This window comes from Nicotiana tomentosiformis, chromosome 6 (assembly GCF_000390325.3).
Source record: "Nicotiana tomentosiformis chromosome 6, ASM39032v3, whole genome shotgun sequence".
Taxonomy (NCBI): Eukaryota; Viridiplantae; Streptophyta; class Magnoliopsida; order Solanales; family Solanaceae; genus Nicotiana; species Nicotiana tomentosiformis.
In genome coordinates this window covers 16,996,138-17,009,750 of record NC_090817.1, presented here as the reverse complement: position 1 = coordinate 17,009,750, position 13,613 = coordinate 16,996,138, and the positions used below count along the sequence as shown (strand labels likewise).

Genomic DNA, 13,613 nt, shown 5'->3' with positions numbered 1-13,613 from the left:
TATGGCGACCAAAAGAAATTCAGCCTACTCAAAATGGAGCAGCAAGTACTATGGACAATTGGAGCAGCTGTTTCGAAGGTCTTTCCTAGCTGCAATATTCCATTTCCATGGATTACGTACTGCGACACTATGCTTAAGCTACAACCAGTCCCAAAGATTACTATTGTCACCTGGAATAAGCCTGAAAAGGGCTCTCTTAAGCTAAACACTGAAGGAAAATGGGAAAGCTGGTATGGGAGGAATTTTCAGGGATGACGAGGGAGATCTGATCATGGCCTTTTCTGTTTCAACTCAAGGCAATAGTAACAACTACATTGAAGCTCAGGCAACATGGTTTGGAATCAATTGATGTGTTCAAAATGGATACACATATTTTTCCTTGGAACCTGATTCTCTGAATGTAGCCAACATGCTGAAAGAGAAAAGGGCCAACAATTACAAAATGAATAACATCATTGAAAGTACCTCTCAGATGCTAGAGTAAGTAAATGTCAACATATTGCATTGCTACAGAGAGGCCAATCAAGTGGCGGACTACCTTGCTAAACTAGCATCCACATCTACTATGGAGTCATACTTCTTTACCTTTCAACAACTTCCTAAAGGAGCTAAAGGACCTTTTCAGTTGGATATAAAACTCAAATGCCTAGCGTTAGAACTAAGCTTGATAATGCCAACTTTTTTGTTAGCTAATTTATTTCTCTATATGGGGTATGGGATCCACACGAATTGTTCACCATGCCTTTTTTGTGAAGGATAACCTATTATCCTTTTGTTGTATTTTGGATTTTGGAGGTCAATGATATATCCCCTCTTGTATTCCTTTGCTATGATGAAATACAACTCCAAGCTAATCTGGGAAAATTGAAGAAAACAAAAATTTAATACTCAACTTCTTTTTTTTGGGTGTCCCTTCAAAGATAAATAAATAATAAATAAATAGTCATTCTTAATTATTTTTGAACTTCTATTGGCCTAGTCTTTATAGTTTTTCATTTTTAATAACTCCATAAAAATGTGGTTTACTTCTAATTGGTTAGTTCTTAAGAAGATTATAACATTTGAAATTCTGACCCGAAATCAAATCTAACATTGAACTCTCTAATCTCTTACCTTTCCTTGATTATTAGCTCAATTTTCTTCCCCCTTTTTTTTTAGCTTTTCCACATCCTTTACCAAGTAAATAGATAGATAATTGAGAAAATAAGCCAAAATTCGTTTAACCAAGTTTGGTATTCCCTCAAACTGTAAACCGATGTATCTTTTTTGTTTAACTTTTTTTGCAAATGTCTATCTTTTTAGTTTTAACAAAACCTTATCTGTTTCACATTATTAGAAATGTGATTATGAGGAATGACCATACCTCATAATAACACTGTTCGATATTATTAATTCTTTGTGATTTCTTAATATATACTTTCTCTGTTTCAATTTATGTGAACCTATTTACTTTTTAGTCTGTGCCAAAAAGAATGACCCATTTCCATATTTGGAAACAATTTAGCTTTATGCAATGATTTATAGCCACACAAAATATATGTGCATCATTTTACACCACAAATTCAAAAGTCTTCTATCTTTTCTTAAACTCCGTGCCCAGTCAAATGAGTTCAAATAAATTGAAACTGAGGAAGTATATATAAAATTATATCTGAATTCAAACCAAACATTAGATAGTTTGACTCCGATTTGAAATCACGTCACATAAATTGAAACAAAGGAACTAACTTTCTAGATCTACACGTAGGGATGACAATGGAGCAGTGCTAGTTTCAGCTTATGTGGGGCGGGGCGGGGGTGGATAGAAGCGGGGCGGTGCGGATGCGGGGTGGGTTGAAATATTTTTTTGTTAAACTCAACTCGGTTGCGGGGCGATTGCGGCTTTTAGGAAAATTTGAGCAATCCATAGTATCTGGTTATATTATACTTCCGCTAACTTAGTTGGATTCACATTTGTCCAGAAACGATCCTAAAAGATTTTAAATCATCAATAGGGTAATAACAAACGTTTTACCCCTTTAATTTTCTGGGTTTGCTTCCGTTCTAATAATGCTTTTGATTCTTGATCATTTTAATAGCCCTAAAATAAAGAAAACAACTAGTTCTGTTAATTCAAGTTAACAGAAAAATATTTGGGGAAAAGAGGAAAATGTTTAAAATGAGCAACAAAAACTTATTTTTTTCTAATTGACGAATTCAGTATATGATCAACAAAAGATCTTGCATTTATTTTTATTAAACTGAAAATTCCATCCAAAATCTCAAAAGAAAAAAAACAAACAAAATGAAGAACAAAACTTATGCGGGGCGGGGCGGGGTGAGTGGACGCGGGTGTTGGTATGGGACGGTTGAACGCGGGTGTTGGTATGGGACGGTTGAACGCGGGTGTTGGTATGGGGCGGGTAAACGCGGATGGAAATGCTATGCGGGATGCGGCGGGGTGCGGCGGGTTGAAATCCTTGCGGGTTTACGCGGGTTTGCCCCGCAACCACACCGCACTCCATCCCCTTCTACGCGAGTAGAAAAATCAAGAAAATAAAAGGAAAACGAGGCATGGAGCAGCAGGAAGAAATCTAGTCTAGAAAGAAAAACACAAGTAGTTACAATTATAAAGAGTGGGAGAGAAAAAAAATTTAAAAAGAGTGAGGTCATCAAAAATGGAAACGGACAAACATTTGGTTGCAATTTGCAGAAACAAAATGTGTAAAGGGAGAAGAACCTCCAACTATCACCTCGATCTCTACACTTTGTAGCCAGCTTCAATTTTATCTTCATGAATAATAAATAAACAGATAATTTAGATCTAAATTAATTGGAAAAATGATGTGGAAATTTATTGTATTTTCTTCTTTTCTTATCTCTTCTTTTGGCATCAATTTTAAGGTATATGATCACTCTTTTTACTACTATAAATTGAGTCCCTTGCCTCGACCATTTCATCAGCAATTCTTCCTAGCTAGCAATTGTATCAACACTTGGTGTACACAAATAGAAAATATAAAGTTCTAACCATGGCTGCATCTTACTCAGTCCCTTCAATGGTAAGATAAACCACTAAGAGAAATTCTGTTCTTTTTAACATTTTTATTCTATTTTACTGCTTTCTTTGCTTTATTTCTTAGCCTATTTTGTTTGGATTTAATATTAATGATATAAAACTATTAATACATTTTAATCTGTTGTCATTGGTATTTTCTAGATTATTAATCTCATAATTCTATACGTAAAAAAACTACTAAACTTTTAATTGAGCTGATCTGGTAAGAAATTTTTAATTTTGCATTTAAAGATTATGGAAGAAGAAGGAAGGTTTGAAGCAGAAGTAGCAGAGGTAGAAGCATGGTGGAAGATAGAGAGGTTCAAGCTAACAAAGAGAGCTTAGTTTTGGACTCTATTTATGTTTCTGGTTGGCAGTGTTCCTCTACTCATACCTCCACCAATGAACCAGGTAATATACTAATCTTCTTCTCTTTTTTATATTAAGGGGAGCCTTGGCGTCTGGATTGCCTTGTGACCAGGAGGTTACTGGTTCAAGCCGTGGAAACAGCCTCCTGCAAAATTGTAGGGTAAGACTGTATACAATAAATTTCTATGGTCCGGTCCTTCCTCGGACCCCGCGCATAGCGGGAGCTTAGTGCACTTTCTCTTTTTTATATACTCTCTCTGTCTCAATTTATATGGTGGTGTTCAGATTTTGAAAGTCAAACGAATTTTCCTTTTATTGTGATTTTTTCATGTCTTTTAAATATTTTAAATTGTTAATTATTGTGATTTGTAGTATGTTTTGCGTAGTTTTTAAATATGTAAATTCTATTTCAAAAAACTTAAAGAATTTTATGTCCTAATTGACGGTCAAAATTAATAAGTTTGACTCTCGAGATCCGAACCCCGCTACATAAATTGGTAGGGAAGGAGTAGTATTCTTTGAAAATAATATTAGAGAGTCCAAATGTGCCACAGATTGTTGTATATAAATATAGGAATAGATTTTAGGTATGGTGTTTCCCGGAAAACATTCGTTAGAATATTAATTTTCCCACAAGAAACAAGTAGTTAGTTAGAAATTATATCCCATGTATAATGAATAATAAGAAATCAAAAAATCTACCACATTAAAAGGAACAAGGCATTATGCAGTTCGGTGTACGAAGCATTCCGCGTTCATGTAGGGTTCGAGGAAAGGCCGTACCCCAAGGGAGTGTGATTTAGGTAGCCTCAGTGGCTGATTCCACGGCTCGGACTCATGACCTATTGATCACACGGAGACAACTTTACCGTTTGTCCAAGGTTCCCCTTCGAATAAAGCATTAAGAAATCGTAAAAAGAAGAAACAAAGATATGAAGAAGGAAGACAAGGTGGCATGTGAAGGATAGCAAACATGCCATATATATTTGTTACAATACTTGACCAACATATTTGTTGTTTAATATTTTTGCTTCTCAAGTTTAAATGTAGTAACAATAGAACTTAATTTCCAGTTTAAAAAATTGTAACAGTCATCTTTATTCTCATGTTTTAAGTTTTGTAACATCTTATCCAGGTCCATATCTTGCTGATTATCCTTATGGCACTGTCCCTAACAAAGTTGAACACCTATTCATGGCTCAACAATACCATGACAGAAAACAAAGGGAGGCTAGAATGAGCATGAGCAGAGTGAATAGGGCTAGAACTCCGTTTATCGATTACCTAAAGCCAATCATTGCTGATGGAGATACTGGTTTTGGTGGCGCCACCACTACAGTGAAACTCTGCAAGCTTTTTGTGGAGCGCGGCGCTTCTGGCGTGCACATTGAGGACCAGTCAGCTGTGACTAAGAAATGTGGTCATATGGCTGGCAAAGTTCTTGTTGCAGTTAGTGAACATATCAACAGGTAAATGACCGGTTTTGATCATATTTGGACGTGTTATATGTTATCGAGAATTCGGGTAGTGCGGAATTTAGCCAAACAATGGTATAATGACAATAACAAAGAAAATAAAAGTTGATAATAACGGCAATTAAAGAATATAAAGAAGACACAAATTTAACGTGGTTCGGTCAAGGTGACCTACGTCCACAAGCAGAGAGGAGCAATTTCACTATACCAACAAGAGTACAAAAGAGAGTACAAAATTAGAGTAAATACTCTAATTAATCCCAAATACCCCAAGAGAATAACCTCACAAGATCACTCCAAAAAAGGGTTCATACAAGTGTTTTCCAACACTCACTCACTTACAAAATACTCTATAATGAAATAAAGGAGGAGAAGGAAAGACAAGAGTGAAAAACTCTTGAATTGGTGTGTTTTCAAATGAGGAGAAACTCTTCTATTTATAGCAAGAAATCCTTGGCCTAATAATGGATATTATGTCATGGCAAATATCATGAACCACAAATTTGTTATAATGGATATTATGTCATGGCAAATGTCATGCAAAATTTGGTCATATTACAAATCTCCACCTTGGCCTAATTTCGGCTTATATATAGTAAATTTGCTCCACATTTTTCGCAAAAACCCCAATGGGCAAAATCATTCTTCATAAATACCAATCAAGTTCAGGCAAAGCTTGAACTTGGACACTCGAAGAGGTTTTGTGAACATGTCAGTAGGATTGTCTCTAGTGTTGATCTTCTGAACAGAGACTTTTCTTTCAGCAATGATTTCTCGGATGAAATGATACTTTATATCAATGTGCTTCGTCCTCTCATGATATATTTGATCTTTAGTCAAGTGAATAGCACTTTGACTATCACAGAAAATGGTAATACCACCTTGGTGTAAACTGAGTTCCGCAAATAGATCCTTCAACCATAAAACTTCTTTGATCGCCTCGGTCACTGCCATATATTCTCCTTCGGTAGTAGATAAAGCTACTACATGTTGTAATGTATCTTTTCAACTAATAGCGCAACCACCGATGCAAAATACATAGCTTGTGAGTAATATTCTTTTGTCAAGATCATCGGCATAATCTGAGTCTACAAAACCAACCAAAGTGTTAGTATTTCTCCCAAACTCCAAACATGTATTTGAAGTACCTCGCAAGTATGTGAGAATCCATTTCACAGCATGCCAATATACTTTACCAGGGCAAGCCATATACCGGCTTACCACGCTCACTGCTTGTGAAATGTCTGGACGTGTACAAACCATTGCATACATAATACTACCGACTGCACTGGAATATGGAACCTATGCCATGTACCTCTCTTCTTCCTCTGACTGCGGGAACTGAGCAGCTGATAACTTAAAATGAGCAGCAAGAGGGGTACTAACTGGTTTAGCATCTTTCATGCCAAACCTCTCCAAGACTTTCTCCAAGTACTTCTTCTGGGTCAGAAATAACCTGTTGGCTTTTCGATCTTTTTTGATCTCCATGCCAAGGATTTTCTTAGCTGCTCCCAAATCTTTCATCTCAAATTCAACTTTCAGCTGACTTTTCAAATTGTAAATTTCTGCTAAATCCTTAGCAGCAATGAGCATGTCATCAACATATAATAATAGGTACACAAATAAACCATTATTTAACTTTCGGAAGTAAACACAACTATCATACATGCTAATCGAATAACCATGACCCAACATAAAGGAATCAAACCTTTTATACCATTGTCTTGGAGACTGCTTTAATCCGTACAAGAATTTCTTCAACAAGCAAACATGATCTTCTTTTCCTTCAATTTCAAATCCTTCGGGTTGATGCATGTATATTTGTTCCTCAAGTTTGCCATGTAAGAAAGTTGTCTTAACATCAAGTTGTTCTAATTCCAAATTATACATGGCAACGAACGCAAGCAAGACACGAATAGAGCTATGTTTAACAACAGGTGAGAAAATATCATTAAAATCAACTCCTTGTACCTAACTATAGCCCTTTGCAACTAATCGTGCCTTATACCTCACATCTTCAACCCCTGGAATGCCATCCTTTTTCTTGAAGACCCATTTGCAATCAACAATTCTTTTTCCTGATGGCAGCTTCACAAGAGACCAAGTACCATTCTTGTGGAGAGACTCAATTTCTTCATTCATTGCAATTAGCCACTTGGCTGAGTCAGCACCAGAAACTGCTTCTGAATATTTAGATGGTTCTCCAATTTCTTCAGTTTCCTATGCAACTGAAAAAGCAAATGCAGCATAATCTCCAAACCTTAATGGTTGTTTACCTTATCTTCTTGGTCTATGTTTGGCTATAGAATACTCCTCTTCTTCTAGTTCAACTTCAGGAGTCTCAACTTCAGGAATTTCAGCTTCTGTCTCAACTTCAGGAGTTTCAACTGTATTTTGCTCCAAAGTTGATTAGCTTGGCTCAGAAGGAATGCCAACCTCAATCTCCACCGGATTTTGTGTACACTTTCCTTTATCTGTATCACAAGAACTACAAGACTCTTTTCTAGAATGTAACATAGAGGATTCATCAAAGGTTACATCTCTGCTAATTATAAATTATGGTGCCATAGGATCAGGATACCATAGTCGGTATCCTTTCACCCAGATGCATACCCAAGAAAAATGCACTTTTTAGCCCTTGGCTCTAATTTTCCATCATTTACATGCATGTATGCAGGGCAACCAAATATCTTTAAATCAGAATAATTAGCAGGAGTACCTGACCACACTTCCTCTGGAGTCTTAAAGTTCAAAGGTGCAGAAGGAGCTCGATTGACAATATAACAAGTTGTAGAGATAACTTCTACCCAAAAGGCGTTTGTCAACCTAGCATTTGAAATCATGCAACGAGCCCTTTCCAAAAGAGTTCTATTCATCCTTTCTGCCACACCATTTTGCTGAGGTGTCATTCTCACAGTATGATGTCGAGCAATTCCTTCATTCTTGCAAAATTCGTTGAATTCATAATTACAAAATTCCAAGCTATTATCTGTTCTAAGCCACTTAACTTGTTTTCCTGTTTGCTTCTCAATCAAAAAAATTCATTGTTTGAAATTTAAGAAAACATCACTTTTATTTTTCAGGAAATAAACCCAAACTTTCCTTGAATAATCATCAATGAAAGTTAACATATACCTGACACCACATTTTGATGGGGTACGTGAAGGACCCCAAAGATCTGAATGAATGTAATCCAAAGTACCTTTTGTTCTATGAATCGCTGGAGATTTGAAGCTGACTCTTTTCTGTTTCCCGAACATACAATGTTCATAGAACTCCATATTTCCAGTACTTTGGCCACATACGAGACCTCTTTTGCTGAGGATGGAAAGACTTTTTCACTCATATGCCCCAATCGCATATGCCACAATTTGGTGATGTCAGAATCTGATTTATCTGATATTGAAACTGCAGCAGCACCTGTAACAGTAGATCCCAAAAGAGTATACAACGTACTAGATCTGCGTGCTTTCATGATCACAAGAGCACCATGAGAAAATTTTCAGAACTCCATCTTCACCTGTGTACTTGCACCCAAGAAATTCTAGAGTGCCCAAAGAGATGGGATTTTTCTTCAAGTCAGGAACATGTCTAACATCGGGGAGAGTTCTCACCACACCATCGTGCATTTTGATTCCGACTGTACCTTTTCCAATAACTTTGCAGGCAGCATTGTTGCCCATCAAGACAACTCCACCTCCAATAGATTCATATGTGGTAAATAAATCCCGACTTGGACATATATGATAAGAATAACCCGAATCTAAATTCCACTCATTGTTAGATTTGAAACTATTATTAGTTGCTAAAAAAATAGTTCCCTCAGTCTCATCAGCAGCTACACTTGCTTCGCCAGTGTCAGTATTTTTGTGCTCATTTTTCTTTTCTGTATGCTTTTCTTTGTTTTTCAATTTAAAGCATTCAAAAATAATGTGACCTTTCTTATGACAATATTTGCACATGACATTTCTGTATCTGAATTTTGACCTTGATTTAGGTTTCTCACTATTTGAATCTTTCTTATTAGATCTGCCTCTTATGAATAAGCTTTCCCCTTGGTTCCCACTAGTTTTCCTAGTAATATATCTATCTATTTGTTCTTTTGATTTCAAAATAGATTTGATATCTTTATAAGAGATATTATCCTTTCCATAAAGCATAGTATCTCTTATATGTTTAAACGACTGGGGTAAGGAAACAAGCAATAACACAACTTGATCCTCATCTTTGATTTCAGCATCTATGTTACTTAAATCCATAAGAAAAGAATCAAAAGTATCAAGATGAGTAAGTATAGAGGTACCTTCAGCCATACGAAAAGTGTAGAGTTTTTACTTTCGGTAAAGCCTGTTTTCTACTGTTATTTGCATACATAAGGTTTTAAGCTTTTCCCATATGCCTTTGGCTGAGCTTTCTGCTGCAACTTCACGCAAAACCTCATTTGAAAGTTTTAAAATAATACCTGCTTTTGCCTTTTTGTCTATGACGGCAAACTCCTCGTCCGTCATTTTATCCGGCATCTTCTCATTTCGTTGCAGTGCCAAATTTAAGCCATCCTGAATTAGGATAGCTTCCATATTTAATTGCCACATTTCGAAGTTTGCACTTCGGTCAAATTTCTCAACATAAGACTTTGTTAGAGTCATTTTGGCTATTTAATCTAACCCGGTTAGATCTGGCTCTGATACCAATTTGTTAGGATCGGGAACCCGGGTAGTGCAAAATTTAGCTAAACAACGGTATAATGACAATAACAAAGACAATGGAAGTTGATAATAACGGTAATTAAAGAATATAAAGAAGACACAAATTTAACGTGGTTCGGTCAAGGTGACCTACGTCCACAAGCAGAGAGGAGCAATTTCACTATACCAACAAGAGTATAAAAGAGAGTACAAAATTAGAGTAAATACTCTAATTAATCCCAAATACCCCAAGAGAATAACCTCGCAAGATCACTCCAAAGAAAGGGTTCACACAAGTGTTTCCCAACACTCACTCTCTTACAAAATACTCTATAATGAAATAAAGGAGGAGAAAGAAAGACAAGAGTAAAAAGCTCTTGAATTGGTGTGTTTTCAAATGTGGAGAAACTCCTCTATTTATAGCAAGAAATCTTTGGCCTAATAATGGATATTATGTCATGGCAAATGTCATGATCCACAAATTTTTTATAATGGATATTATGTCATGACAAATGTCATGAACCATAAATTTATTATAATGAATATTATGTCATGACAAATGTCATAAAAATTTGGTCATATTATATTATAACAGGTCAAGTCAATAAATAGGTCATGATCCGATCGTCTCGGAGTTTGCTAGGGTCCAAAATGGAATCAGTCAAGATTGGTCAAGTAATAGGTCATAGCCCAAACTGTCCGATATGACCCAACATTTCTTCCTTTTCATTTGCTTTTTGAAAAAATAATAATTGAAAACTAATGTATAAACTTGGACATGTTACTATAAGAAGAATTAATCCAAATAGCCGCCCACTCAGCTGTTTAAACTAATAGCCGGTGAATGTATAATATCTGCATAATTTATGTATTATATGTGTATAATTATGTATAATCAATATATAAACTATGTATATGATAGAAAAAATAAACAATCAATATGACGGGCTATTTTTGTAAAAATCCCTTACTAAAAAATGGACTAATTTTGCTACCTCTGTTGACAGGCTAGTAGCTGCAAGGCTGCAATTTGATATTATGGGAGTGGAGACAGTTCTTGTGGCAAGAACTGATGCAGTAGCAGCAAATTTGATCCAAAACAATGTTGATACAAGGGATCACCAGTTCATTTTAGGAGCAACAAATCCAAATCTCAAAGGCAAGAGTTTGGCCACAATTTTATCTGAAGCAATGGCTGCTGGCAAAACAGGACCAGAACTTCAAGCCATTGAGGATAATTGGACAGCAATGGCACAACTTAAGACATTTTCTGAATGTGTTGTTGATGCAATAAATAAAATGAACATTTCGGGGTCCGAAAAGGAAAGAAAATTGAATGAATGGATGCATTATTCAAGGCTATGAAAAGTGTCTTTCACTAGAACAAGGCAGGGAAATTGCTGAAAGATTAGGCCTTTCTAATCTTTTCTTTTACTGGGATTTGACAAGAACTAGAGAAGGGTTTTATAGGTTTAAAGGGTCTGTAGAGGCTGCTATCGTTCGAGGCTGGGCTTTCGCGAACCACGCTGACATTATCTGGATGGAAACTGCTAGTCCTGACTTGGTTGAGTGCACAAAATTTGCTGGAGGAGTTAAGTCAATGAGGCCTGAAATTATGTTGGCTTATAATTTGTCTCCTTCATTCAATTGGGATTCATCAGGAATGAATGATTTTCAAATGATGGATTCTATTCCGAAAATCGCCAAGTTAGGTTACTGTTGGCAGTTTATTACATTGGCTGGTTTTCATGCTGATGCTTTAGTTGTTGATACATTTGCTAAGGATTTTGCTAAGAGAGGAATGTTGGCATATGTTGAGAAAATACAAAGAGAGGAAAGGAAACATGGAATTGATACATTAGCTCATCAGAAATGGTCTGGTGCTAATTACTATGATAGAGTTCTTAGGACTGTACAAGGAGGCATCACCTCTACTGCTGCTATGGGCAAAGGTAACATCTTCCCCCCCCCCCCCTCACATTATTAAGTACTATACAAATATATTGTTATGAGTTTAACTACTGTACTATATTCTGAACTTTTATACGGTCATATAAAGGGTAGTCTGGTACACTAAGTTCCCGCTATGCGCGGGGTCTGGGGAAAGGTCGGACCACAAGTGTCTATTGTATGTAGTCTTACCCTTCATTTCTGCAAGAGGCTATTTCCACGTGGCAGCTTACGCCAAGTCTCCCCTTCCATGTCACATAAAAGATAATTCCATATCCAGCAACACTGAATTAGTAACGTGGAAAATAAGACAGATCACGTGCTATAATAGGTTAAAGTACGTTTGATAGTGTAAAAATTATTTATACTGGGAGTGTATATAAGTTCAAGTAGTCGTTTATTATTATTGTTGTTGTTGTACAACTTTACTAGAGATGATTAATAACAGAGAATTTTGTGTCTTATTTTGCAATTGCAGGGGTGACTGAGGAACAATTTGAGGAAAAATGGACAAGGGAAGGAGCAACAAACTTGGGTGATGGAAATATGGTGATTGCAAAGGCAAGAATGTAGAAGAAAAATATGTTCTTTTGAGTATGAATGCAAGTAGAATAACATATTTTAGCTTTCAATAATTCTGCGGGGATTCAAATCAATCTGGGAAAATTTATTTGTTTTTGGACTTTAATTTGATTTACAAAGGATATTGTATCTCCATTTGGACTTCAATTTGAATTATAAAGATATTGTGCTTGTTCCAATTTCTAGCTGCTGAATGGATTTTACCTACAAGAATAATAGGTGCTTTACCATATCACGGGAACTGATGTTCTATGCCACTGGAGAAGTATCATAACTAATATATCTCAGCAAAAAATTAATGACTTTTTAGCCATAAAATGACAGGATAGAAACACTCATAACTGCGTGAATGATCACTTCTTCAAAAATGAGAACAGAGAGCACAATAACAGTGGCAACAATCAGTAGCAATATAATGAAAATCATCATGCATTTTCTTGATTTCTTTTGAATATTATTCATTGTAGTTTAAGATTTCACTACACTATTAGCGAGTTTTGACCTATAATAACATGTTAATTATCATTTTTATCAAATTATCAACTAATGTTTATTAAGATATTTTATGATTACCTAATAAGTGATCTGATTGTGTAAAAATTATTTACATGTGCATAGAACTTAAACTCAAACGTATTACTACCACAAAAAGGTGGTATGACTTGTCAATTTTATTTTCCAACTTTTCTTTACTTCCGTGATGAATAAGGAAAATCACCAAAACTTCAATTTAAAATATTGTTTTCAAGCTACTCAAAAATTGTTAAAAAAATGATATTATTATCCATAGACAAAACATAAAGGAACTAAAAATATTGATAATAATAATTGAAAACAAAAGCCAAAGTATTAAAAGATCAAATGAGAAATGAGGATATTGTATTGAAGAGTTGGGCTTGCACAAGCCTTTTAGAAAATCAAGTAATGGTCCATGCTCATGTTTTTTCAAACTTTGCTCCTTTCAAATACTGCTTTTCCCAAGCACCAATATATTTTACTGATTAATAGAACAAATTCAATATCTTTGCGCAAATGCCCCTATAGCTCAGTGGTAGAGCGTCAGTCTTGTAAACTGAAGGTCTGTAGTTCGATCCTGCATGGGGGCACTTTCGCGTTTTTTTTATCCTTTTCTGAAACGAGACATACAAAAGTAATACTTCCATCTTTTTTTGTCTATAGTAAGTCGCATTAATTTGTTTTGCCAAGATAATTAAATAAGCAAATCACTAAAGTGACGATAATAAATGATCAGATCTATGATCATTGATCACACATTAACTGTACCAGGTCATGCAATTCCAATCCAAGCTTTTGTTAATATCAGGAATTTTAAAGAAAAAAAAATTATTTGGAATAGAAAAAAAAAACAATTATCAGTAATATATTTAAAAAACCTTCTTTTTTCTTGTTTTAATTTCCTTTTAGATCTGGGTATTTAGCTAGGAAAAGAAAAATCTTTTTTTGTCTAAATGAAACGGTATTTTCTTGTTTTAAAAAAGGAAATTTTAGTTGAAA

General features: G+C 35.4%; 1 non-coding gene and 1 pseudogene across 1 annotated transcript; both read left to right on the top strand.

The window, feature by feature from the left end:
• The first annotated feature begins 2,996 nt into the window (after positions 1-2,996).
• Positions 2,997-12,277, top strand: LOC104106552 (isocitrate lyase-like; annotated as a pseudogene).
• An 855-nt stretch (positions 12,278-13,132) lies between these two features.
• Positions 13,133-13,204, top strand: TRNAT-UGU (transfer RNA threonine (anticodon UGU)). The gene has a single exon. It is a non-coding gene; the product is annotated as a tRNA-Thr (tRNA).
• Positions 13,205-13,613: the final 409 nt, after the last annotated feature.